Here is an 11,189-nt window from a genome sequence, read left to right as displayed (position 1 = left end):
TCAGGAGTTAGCCCGAATTCATGAAAAGGCCCAAGTGGTTGCTACATACTGACGCCCCCCTCAGAACACAAAAAGGGGCTCGAGCTTAACAGTAATTAGTGGTCTGATTGTGCTTGGAACACTGTGTGTCTTTAGAGGATTTTTCCAACTTCTCTATTTTTTTTTCCAGTCTTCACAAATAAAGGAGATGGGAGGAGAAAGGTTGGGGTGTGGGGAGGGAAGGAGCCTGCCAGCCACATCCCCCACCCCCCAACAGTCTGGGATGGGGGGCGTTCAGCCTTTTTCTTTGACAGGTAAATTGGATTTTATTCTCTAAAGCTTGTAACTAATTACAGAGGGTATTTTTCTGTAAGAACGTGACATATGGGTGCGTTTTAGAGTCACTGTTTTGTTTGTTTCAAGTACCTTTCGAGCAGCCTAGCCCTTTTTGCAGCCCGGAAGATGCCCCTAGAGGCCCAGCCCTTTCATCCAGAGCCCACGGGTTGTGGATTTTTTCTGTCAGCAAAACTTTTATGTCCAGGAGAACTTTTTCTGCTTGTAAAATTAATATTCCAGTTTAAACATGAGACAGACCTGAAAAAGCCTTGGCTTCTGAACTGGTATTCATTCAGAGCATCTGTCAGCTAGCTCTTGGGCTGGTGTTTTTCCTCCCTCTTCCTCCTCACTGACCCCTAATACGACCGGATAAGTTCCCTGCTTGTTCGAGCTCTCAGCATAGGAAAGTGCTCTGGGCAAAGAAGCCACCCTGAAGTTAGGCTGGTCTCCTGGATGTCCAAGTTCATTCTCTTTCCCCTCCCGCCTGGCCCCCACCACTCTCTCCAGTTTCAAGAAAGTGCAAAGGCTCCCCAAGTCAGGCTTGCCACCAAACAAGGGTATTCATGTGCTGCTGCCTTTAAAATTTTTCTCGTAACAACGTAGCCAGGTACAGCCAGTTCATAGCTTGTACCTACTTCACTCTGTTACTTGTGTTTTTTATTTCCCTTCAAATACATTAAACATGCCTCTCCTTTCCCTCCCTCTCTGGCTCAGATGAGACTCCTTTTTTTTTTAGAAATAAGTTAATGGAGACATAATTTCATGCAATGTTTAAATAAAATTGCCCCATTTCAGAAACAAGAGTCAGAATTCACTCAGGACTGTCTCACTGTGAAGTATAAGCAAAGGAATCTGGGAATGGGGGTGGGGCGGGGTCCAGGAATGTGAAGACTGGAGTTCTAATCCACATCCCATCAGCCAGTGACAATGGGCAAGTCTCTAGACTTGGGTGAGGCACACAGCGTTCCTGTGTTGGTGTGTAAAGGGGAGGGGGGTGTCACTGTGCTCCCCTTCATAAGGAGATGTCCTTGGAAGAGACATCCTATGAAGAGGAGGTACTCCGGGCACCCCCAGTGCTGGCACCGAACACACACTGGCGTCCTTCCCTGCTGTCTGCTTCAGGAGGGCCACAGGAGGTGCCCTCGTGGTGGTTCTTTTTTATTTTCTCCCTCCCAGCTGCGCTGTGGGATTGCTCCGTGCTCTTGGTGAATGCCTCGTCACACACTGGCTCCCATACCCCAACACCACCCCCCAAAAGAAGGGCACGTCCTGATTCAGTCAGGAAATGAAAAATGAAACCCTCTGAAAATGGCCTATGGAATGTCACAAATACCCAAGTCAGGAAATGCAGATCGAGGGCGGCATATTGAAACTATGATGACTGACTTCCTCTGGGGCCATGTTCCTAAGCCCCGAGGAGAGGAGGGGACTGACTTGATTCCAGAGTCGGGTCAGGAAAACGGCCCCGCGCAGGGAACACAGTAAGGTAGGTCCTGGAAGGTTCTTGGCAAGGGGTCAGCACCTGCCTCCTTCCCTCCACCCTCAGCCTTTTGCTCGAGGAGGGGTGATGGGAACCCAAAGACTCCACAACCTGCAAAGAAGGAGGCAGCAGAGATCTCAGTGGGGGACAGCCCGGCCGGCGTAGCAAGTGAGACTTTGAGCCTGAAGACTGTGAGTCCCAGAGTTCACATCCAGCCCTCACCCCACGTGCACTGTCCAATCGGTGTCCTGTTCACCACCTACTCTCCTGTCCTCTGTCCTCTCTGTCCCACTGTCACCTGTCCTCATTGGTCCTCTCTCACCAAGCCATTTCAGTCGCTTCGTACCCAGCCTTCCTGCCAAGCCCTTCAGTGCTGCTGGTAACATGGTCTTTGCCAAATGAAAGCCTGATCTTGCCTCACCCCAGCTTAAAAATCTCTCATGTCTCTCAGTCTCCTTCAAGACACAGTCCAAACTCCAAAGTGTGACCGAAAAGCCCTTGATAACATGGTCCTATCTTTCTCTCAACTTCCTCGCCAGGATGGCCTTGTGGGCATGCGAGCTGTGCGTTTGCACAGGGCCCCATGCTTGATGTCATGGGACCCCAAAATGTGGTGGCCGGTCCTGCCTTTCTCCCTCCTGCCATTTCACATTCCTCTAACTCCAAACTTCTCAGTTTTCCAAAGCGTTTCGTAATTCCTTCTATTTTTGAGCGTTATACTTGTCTATTTGCTAAGATTCTCATCATCCATCAAAACTTTGCTTACACATCCCCTTCTCTGAGAATCTTTCCTGTCCAAATAATGTATCGCTCCCTTGCAAATGTCTAATGTTCAACTTATCACCACTTATTATTTATTTCCTGCCTCAACTTATAGGTTATAAACTCCAGCACAGCAAAAATTGTCTTGCACAGTACCAGATTTCTAAGGCTTGTCTGAGTAACATTGAATCAAGTGCTATATTTAAGAAATAAATGTTTATTGAAAGTCTCATTACATTTTCGCTCTAATGACCATACCCATGCTATGTGTGCAGATTTATTGTAACTCTATATCCTCACTCTAGCCTCAACTCGGTCCCTTAGGGCCATGGTGCAGGTCACTGCTATCTAGAACCAGTAAAATGGTCTCTGTTAACTGGTGAGCCTTAAAGTAACACTGTTCAATAGAATTTCCTGCAGTGAAAGAAGTATCCTGTACAGAAGAAGCTGCTGGCCACATGTGCTAATGAGCACTAGAAACGTAGCTAATGCAACTGAGTAACTGAATATTTAATTTAATTTAATTTTAATTAATGTAAATTTACATAGCCCCATGTGGCCAGAAGCTCCCAAAGGGACAGCTCAGCCTTCCATGATTACCGATCCCTGCCATGGGCCAGGGAGCAAGTCTGCTCACAAGCCTTTTGCTGCTTCAGAAAGACTTCTGTGCAAATCACAAGCCTTTGAGCACCTCCTGAGGAGAAAGATTTTCAGTGAAGAAGAAAACAGTCTTTTCTGTCTTCCTTGATTGAAACCAACAATCTCTCTCTACACATTCTGCTAACAACCACAGTTTGGGGCTCCCTGGTATAGACATACTTGGTCTTACCTGTGAAATGAGAAAAAAAAAAAAAAGAAAGAAAGTCTTCCACACCTGGGAGGGAAATACCTGTTGGAGTCAAGTGTTTCTATTATGGTGACAAGGGCGATAAGAACGGCCTACATTCCTTTCCTCCGCGTTGATGAAGGACTCCTCTCAATGTTACTTACAGCTCTCCACAGGGCCTTCGAGGCCAGGACCATTTGGACAGGACACCAGTGGAGGGTCACCCAGACACTGGGTTGTTAAAGACACCGAGGAAAGCAGAGAGAGAGGCAGAGGATCCTGTTTTCAAGGCGCATTGTTTCTTTCAGTGAGGACTTCTGTAACTGATACAGGTGACAATGGATCATCTGGGGACGATTTCAAAGATGAGAGCAGCTAGGTGAGTAGAAATCGCAACAAATCTAGACGCCGAGAATCAGGACACCGCATGCAAATCATAGAAGTGGGAGCCCCTCGGCCCCTTTGTACTTAAAATGATTCACAAACTTGCAGAAAGGAGGAAAAAAAAAACCCTTTAGGATTTAAATTATAATTCCAAATGCTATTTTAAATTATCATCAAAAGGACAAATTAATTTTCAGGCCCTCAAGTAAAATGTGGGTGTCTTCCTCACCTTCGCCGCCCCCACGGCCACCACCCTGTCACCGCCTCCGGGTTCCCTAGGGGCACTCCTTGATTTCACAGGCCCCGATAGCAGGAAATTCTAGAAAATCAGCTACATCTAAGACTGAGAAGTTAGGATGAGTCAACAAGGGAAATGATAGCTGAAACTGGGGTGTTTTTTCTTCAGGTTCTGCTGATTACGTTTAAAAACATGTACGCAGCATCCTTCCCAGAATCATAAAATTCACTTTGAAGGGTCCCTCTTAACTCTTCTTCTCCTCTGTAAGAGCAGTTGTTCACACTAATTATTCTCAGCCAACTCTAAGGTTACAGACACTCTGAAATGGTTGTGTGCTATAAATATACTTTATCAGTCAGTATTTGGGTCTAGAGCTTGTATTTAAGAGTTGTATACAAAAAACGTAACCCAGACCTTTGGCCCCAGAGGCGTCACTATTTGTCTGGTGACACAAGGAACAAAGTTTAAAGAGCAATCCAAGAACTAACAGAAGTCGATATTCAGCCGTGAGTTACAAACTCCCACAGATCCCTGTGGGCTACAGTCAGGAGGCAGCGTCACTGAGATGAGCAGAGCCATATCCCAAGGAGGACAAACTGGAGCCATCGCTCCTCCGGACTTAGGAACGGGCAGCACCTCAGAGAAGCAATCCTGGGAGGAGGAGGGACTTGGCCAGCGAAGCCATGGAACTCTAAGGTTCAAGGACACACAGTCACTACAACCTGTGTCCCCACACCCAAACATAGGGCACAGAGCAAAATCACACGACCTCCTTCCTGTTTCTCTCCCACTAGGTACACAGGCAGAGTCACCTGCGCTTTGGTTTCTGTTAGTCACCAAGTAACCCTGATGCCGCAGATAAAGAATACGATAATCGTCAAGATTTCAGCGCCTGCCGCCAAAGGGACAACTCTACTATTTACCATGAGCTGTGTGACCTTCAGCAAGTGATTCAGCCTTCCTAGGCCCTCTACATCTGTGAAATGGGGATGAGAACGGTTGCCTTGCAGGATAATTATGAAGATTAAATAAGATTAAAGAACAGATGTACAACATTCAGCAAATTATTTGGTACATATTAAGCCAATAAGTGGTAGGCTTAGCATTGATGTTTTCTTTCCTGGAGATGAAGTAGGAAGTAGAAAGACTGAGTTAAGAATCAGTTTCTTTTACACTCTTTTCTTTTCTAATCTACAGGTTATTTAATTACTAACTATTTTCATTTTGACGAAGCCCGTTGCAGTACAGTTTCACTAGAGTGCTTTTCAAATAGCAGAAACTTAAATTATCTATTATTTTCATAGCAATTTGGCGTAATTTTTTTTTTTTTTCTGAGACTGGTAGAACAGGTTAAACTTAGGGAAAATTGTGCTATGAAGTATCATGAAGAATTTAATTAGTTTCTGGATTCAACCCATCCCAGCAAGTCCTAGAAAGGAAACACCGATGGAACCACATGCTGTCCAAAAGTTAGTCAGCAAACGTTTATGAAGCACCATGAGGCAGGCACTGTGCTGCACACGGGTGGCTACTCGGGTGTGTGCTCTATTTTTATAATAAAAATTCTCATCAATAAATAGTCTTTAAATAATCAAAAAGATCACGACGGGCACTAGGATCTGAAATGATGTAGAGACTTACTTTAAATGTGTATAATTGGCCCTGTACATAAAAGGAAGACTGTCTAGACTATATAAAGACTGTCTCAGATCCCATTAAAAATCATACCTGACAATGAGCAATTCACAGAAAAAAGAACTTAAATTGCCAATAAACGCATGAAAGGTACAATGGAATATTATGTAGTTAAAAAGAACACGTTAACATAGAATTACCATACGATCCAGCAATTCCACTCCTGAGTATATATCAAGAGAACTGAAAGCAGGACTCAGATGTGGACACCCATGTTCATAGCAGCATTATTCACAAAAGTCAAAAGGTGGAAACAACTCGAGTATCTATCAACAGATGAATGGATAAACAGAATGTGACATATACATACAATAAACTATTATTCATCCTTTAAAAAGAAAGAAATTCTGATACATGGTACGATGTGAATGAACTCTGAAGACATTATGCTAACTGAAATAAGCCAGACAGAAGAGGACAAATACTATATGATTCCATGTATATGAAATAGCTAGAGGAGTGACATTCATAGAGACAGAAAGTAGAATAGTGGTTGCCAGGGGCTGGGGGAGGAAGGAATGGGGAGTTGGTATTTAATGGGTGCAGAGTTCAGTTGGGGAAAATGAAAATGAAAAAGTTCTGGAAATGAATGGTGGCGATGGTTGCATAATAATGTACTTAATCTCACTGAACTATATACTTAACAATAGTTAAAATGCTTAATTTTATGTTATGTTACCACAATAAAAAAAAAAAGTATTTCCAAACTTGGACTCCAAAATAACTATCAAACTATCATTCTTCTTTTATGTTTAGTTATGCTTAAGAAATATTCTTCTTCTTTCCCCTTTCATCAATGAACGTCTTCAGTAAGCCTTTACTCTTAAAAATGCAAGGGAAAAAAGCCAAGGTAGACACAGAAAGAGCTCTAAGATATATCATTATGTGAAAAAGGTTGATTTATGAAATAATTTTTTGTTTATGTTAAGAAAAAAAATTGTATATGTAAAAGCGTAAAGAAATGTCTCCAAGAAAACACCCAAACTGGTCACAAAAGCCACTTCTGAGGAGGAGAATGAGGGGTAAATTAATACTTCTGATTTACCTTTATTGTTGAATAATTTAAAAATAGATCCATAAAAAACCAGGAGGAAGCCTGGGGTCTCCTGTCCAGTGGGGCGGGCAAACTAGGCCCAAGGCTGCCGTATCTGACTTTGAAAACATCCTAAAGTGAAAAACAGGCTAATACAGGCCCAGGGAATAAAGAAACCAATCAGATTGCAAATACTGTGAATCTCTGTCTGTCAAAATAAAAGCATACCTGTAAGATCATGAGTTTCAGGTTTCGGTGTGGAAAACATGACCACCACAGCCCGACTGTGAGAAGCCGGGAGGCAACAGCTCAGCCTCGAGCCAAAAGTATAGAAGTCTAAGTACCATGACACCACGTTTTACTGTTGTGATGTAGGCAAACTGTTTAACCTTTCCAAGCTTCAGTTTCCTCATCTGCAACACGGTATAACAAGAATATAGATTTAGGTGAGGGAGGGGCAGGGTAAGGGTTCTAAAACATCTGGTATACACTAAACACCCAATAAATACCATTAATATAAAGTAATAAAGTCTTATTTCCTTAAAAGGATACCTGGAAGTTAGGCCTTTCAAAAACCAAAGTCAAAGCTATTTCTCCTCCTTGCGCAGTACCTGGCGTGTGGGAGGCATTTGGTAAATAGGACCCTGGGGCCTTACCCACTGGACCCATGGTTCTCAAACCTCAGTGGGCATCCAAATGATCTGCGGAGCGTGTTAAAAACACAGAATCCTAGTAGTCCAATCCCCAGAAATTGGATCCATTTGGGTTGGAGTGTGGCCCCCAAATCTGCAGGCCACAGGGCACTTAAGAAATCCTGTTCTAGGAGTACTGCTTGAAAAAGATGAGACAGTTCAAATGTCCTCTGCCCCAAAACCCACAAAATGCCCCTTCCCTACTCTGCTTTCCCTTCTTTCTCTACAAGAGAATGACAACTTTTCTTCTCCCTTCTCCAGAGTTTTGGAAAGTACAGTTTCTAGAAAAAATGTCCTTGCCATTTCTTGACAAGGTCTCAACAGGACTGTTTTTAAGAGAGAAGAGAGGGGAGGTAATTGAGGAAGAAAGGAAAAAAGGAAAGACAGCCTCTTGAAGAGGGTGAGAGAACACTAGGAAAGCAGAGGTCTTCAAAGAGTTTGGCATTTAAACTAAAAAGACTAAAAATCCTTAAATATCCCATCTCACGGGCAGACAGACCTTTTCCATCCTCCAGGCCAAAATCCAAAGAGTTTTCCAGTTGGGAGGAACAGCAGAAATGAGAGAGAAAAAATGGGCAAGAGAAAAGAGGCTGGGGCACGTAGAGGGAAGCAAACTGACAACCGCAGGACAGAACAAAACTTGGATATGAGTTCAGGCCAAGACAAAGGGTCCCTTTTTCAGTGCCTTTTAAACAAAAAATAAATAAATAAAAATAAAAACTTACCTAATGGGTTTTTTTTTTTTTTTTTTGGTTTCCTGCCGCTCTACAAACACCAACTAATGAATTCGTCTGCCCAGGACGGCCCCTCCAGAGGGAGGTAAACAGTTACAGGCTCTTAGGCCATATCTGCTAAGTAAACCAGAACTACAATGGGCTAGAAGTTAAGCAGCTTGTGTGGCAAGAGGCTTCGTAAAGTTAATTAATTGTGTCACGTCTGAAGCTGATAAAGCAGGTCTAGTGGGTGGTTATTTTAAAGTCTCACTAGAAGTTGAAAATTAAAATAGTTGCTTCTCCCAGAGATTTGAGGTTCCAGGATCAAATCTTATTAAAACTAGGGCCTCGAATGAAGGAATAAAGTTAATCAGAGAAACCTGAGGAGTTGGAGTTGGCGGGGAGGGGGAAGAGCTGCCAGTTAAAGTTTTGCTAATGCAGCCATTAGCCTGGATTTTTCACTCAAGAAACAATAAAGACACATGCACCAATACCAGACTCGTGAATGACATTCAAAAACCCATTTATTTCGCTTTAGATCCAGAGGCTGTCCAGCTATGACCCCTCCCCACCACACCTATACTCCTTTCTTCCAGTGGGCATAATTATTTTTTTTAACTGTTTGTTATAGGGAATTTCAAACATACCTATGAAGCCCCACACCCAGGCACTTGTTACTCAGCCTCAACAATGGATGCATGGTGAATCTTGTTTCACCTAAACCTCCAGTTTCTCAAACTTGAGTGTATATGAGATTCACCTGGAAGGCTTGTTAAAACAGATTGATGAGTCCTTCCCTCAGAACTTCTGATTCCTTAGGTCTGAGTTGGGACATGAGAATTTGTACTTTCAAGTTCCCAGGTGATGCTGGTGCTGCTGGTCAGGCAACCACACTCTGAGAGCCACTGATCCCTATATCCACTTGTTTTCTTTCGGGTATTGTTATTAAAGCCAATCTCAGTCATCATATCTTCTCATCTGAAATAGTGATCTAAAAGATACTACTATTATCATGCCTAAAAAATGATGGTTCATTAATATCATCAAATATCTAGTAAGTGCTTAAATGTCCAAATGTCTCATAAATGTCGTAATTTTTTTAGTTTGTTTATTTTAAACAAATTCCAAATAAGGTGTATATTTTGTGATTGTATAATATGTCTTCAAGTCTCTTTTAATCTTTAACTCTCTTTCGACTCTCTTATTTCCTTGCAATTAACTTGTTCATGAATCTTTATTATTTTGAAAGGTAGAAGAGCATAGTGACAAGCTCTCTAGAGCCCAGCTGCAGGCTTGTGACCTTGTCAGGTGAGTTAACCTTCCTCAGCACAGGGGTGCTGGCAAATGTTTAACAGCCAGCTCTTTGCGGAGGGGAGGGGGGGACACAACCCCTGATTTGCACATTTGTCAATTTCTGTGGTGTAGATACTCCCACCACAGCAGATTTCAGACTGACTGCCGACATAATGCCACACAATGCAGAGCTGGGAAGACAAGTGCGGTAGCACCTGGATGAAACAGCATTTTCACCCCACAGATACGACCGACATAAATAACCTCTGAAGCACAGACACCAGTGAACAGTCGTTAAATCATTAGGAAGTGACGGCTTTTGAGTATCTAGTACCTTTGTTTTTAATATAGTTTAATTATAAGTTTATGTAATTTAAGTTTTAATAATGGTCGTGTTCGACCACTAGCTTGCCAAATTCCTGGAAGTTTTACAATCGGCACTGGCCTCTGCACACAGCGGTCTCTGAGTCTCAACTTTCTCACCTGTGAAGTGGGAGGCATAATAGCAATAATGCTGAGTGTTGAGGATGAAGGAAGACTGTGCACTGGAGCACATGGTAAAGGTTCGGTGAATGTACTTGGTGAAGTGGACAGCAAGCATTTCATAATATTTTTACTAGCACCCCTTGGTTGAGAAGGGACAGCAGAGACGTAGGGGATGTATCAGATCTCTGCCTACAGAGGAAGCTGGTTTCAGGATTCCAGGGAAAGAAACAGCCAGACGGGTGTGAGCTCAGCACCCCTAGGCCCAGGAATTGGCCCTTGGGCCTGGCTTGATTACCACACAAATTCCAACTGCCTGGGAGAAATGCAATCAGGCCTGCTCCACCCCTCCACTTTACACAGAGGCCACTTAAACTGTTTGCTAAAATCAAGACCCTTCTTTTGAGGTAGATCAGGTTGCTGGGCAAGGTGATTATTGTTTCTAATGGTCTGCAAACAGGTTCTCAACTGTTAACCCTTCCAGCCTCTGGGAACGTGTGAACAAGCCAGACAAGACAGAGGCAAACTGAAGCACCAGGAGCTCAGGGGGCTGAGAGATGCTACAAGAATGAGGCTGGATACAGGAGGGTCCCGTGCTGGTGATCACGTTGAAGCTCATCTCTAGACTGTTAGCACCTATGCTCGTTCCCCAAAGAGCCTGTGACTCCCTCCTGGTGGTCTCAGATTCCTAGGAGGCCCTGAGTTTAAGCTAGGGACTGGAGAATTCACAGGCATGCCAAATATTGTCCACAGAATACGTAAATAAGAGAGGCAGGATCAAGTAGCATTAAATCTTTCACGACTGTCAGACTTTAAATTCTCAGGCCATCGCTTCCCACCTGTGTGAGCTTGGGCAAGTCACTTAACCTCTTGGAGCCTCAGTTTCCTCATCTATACAATGGGGATAATAAAGGTTTGTACCCTGTAGGGTTGTGGGGCAAATCATAGATAATGTGTGTAGACCCCTTAGCAAAATACTTGGCATATAATGTGTCCACAATAAATAGTAGTTGCTATTATTTTCATGATATTTTAATGCATGTAGATACTGTCCTAGTTAATAAAATGCAAATCCAATTAAAGACATTACATTTCATTAAGAGTAGCTTTTCCTTTTCATGTATTTTCTCATTAATAGATATTACGAGTATTATAGAGAATGTCTTGGAGTGTTTACACTTTAAGATGGGGTCCTCATTCTGGGGAACTATTCATCTAGCCTATGAGAGGTCAGCACTTTCTCCACACACCTCAGGAGGGCTCAAGCCCACGAAG

The 11,189-nt window shown here is 43.2% G+C and overlaps 1 long non-coding RNA gene across 1 annotated transcript; it reads left to right on the top strand.

Annotated features, from left to right (window-relative positions):
* Nucleotides 1-1,464: 1,464 nt before the first annotated feature.
* LOC112470371 lies at nt 1,465-5,839 on the top strand. The gene is made up of 3 exons (XR_003042968.1): nt 1,465-1,801; nt 3,550-3,762; nt 4,800-5,839. It is a non-coding gene; the product is annotated as an uncharacterized LOC112470371 (long non-coding RNA).
* Nucleotides 5,840-11,189: the final 5,350 nt, after the last annotated feature.

This window comes from Pteropus alecto, unplaced genomic scaffold (assembly GCF_000325575.1).
Source record: "Pteropus alecto unplaced genomic scaffold, ASM32557v1 scaffold3, whole genome shotgun sequence".
Taxonomy (NCBI): domain Eukaryota; kingdom Metazoa; phylum Chordata; class Mammalia; order Chiroptera; family Pteropodidae; genus Pteropus; species Pteropus alecto.
This window is presented reverse-complemented; position numbering and strand designations above follow the sequence as displayed.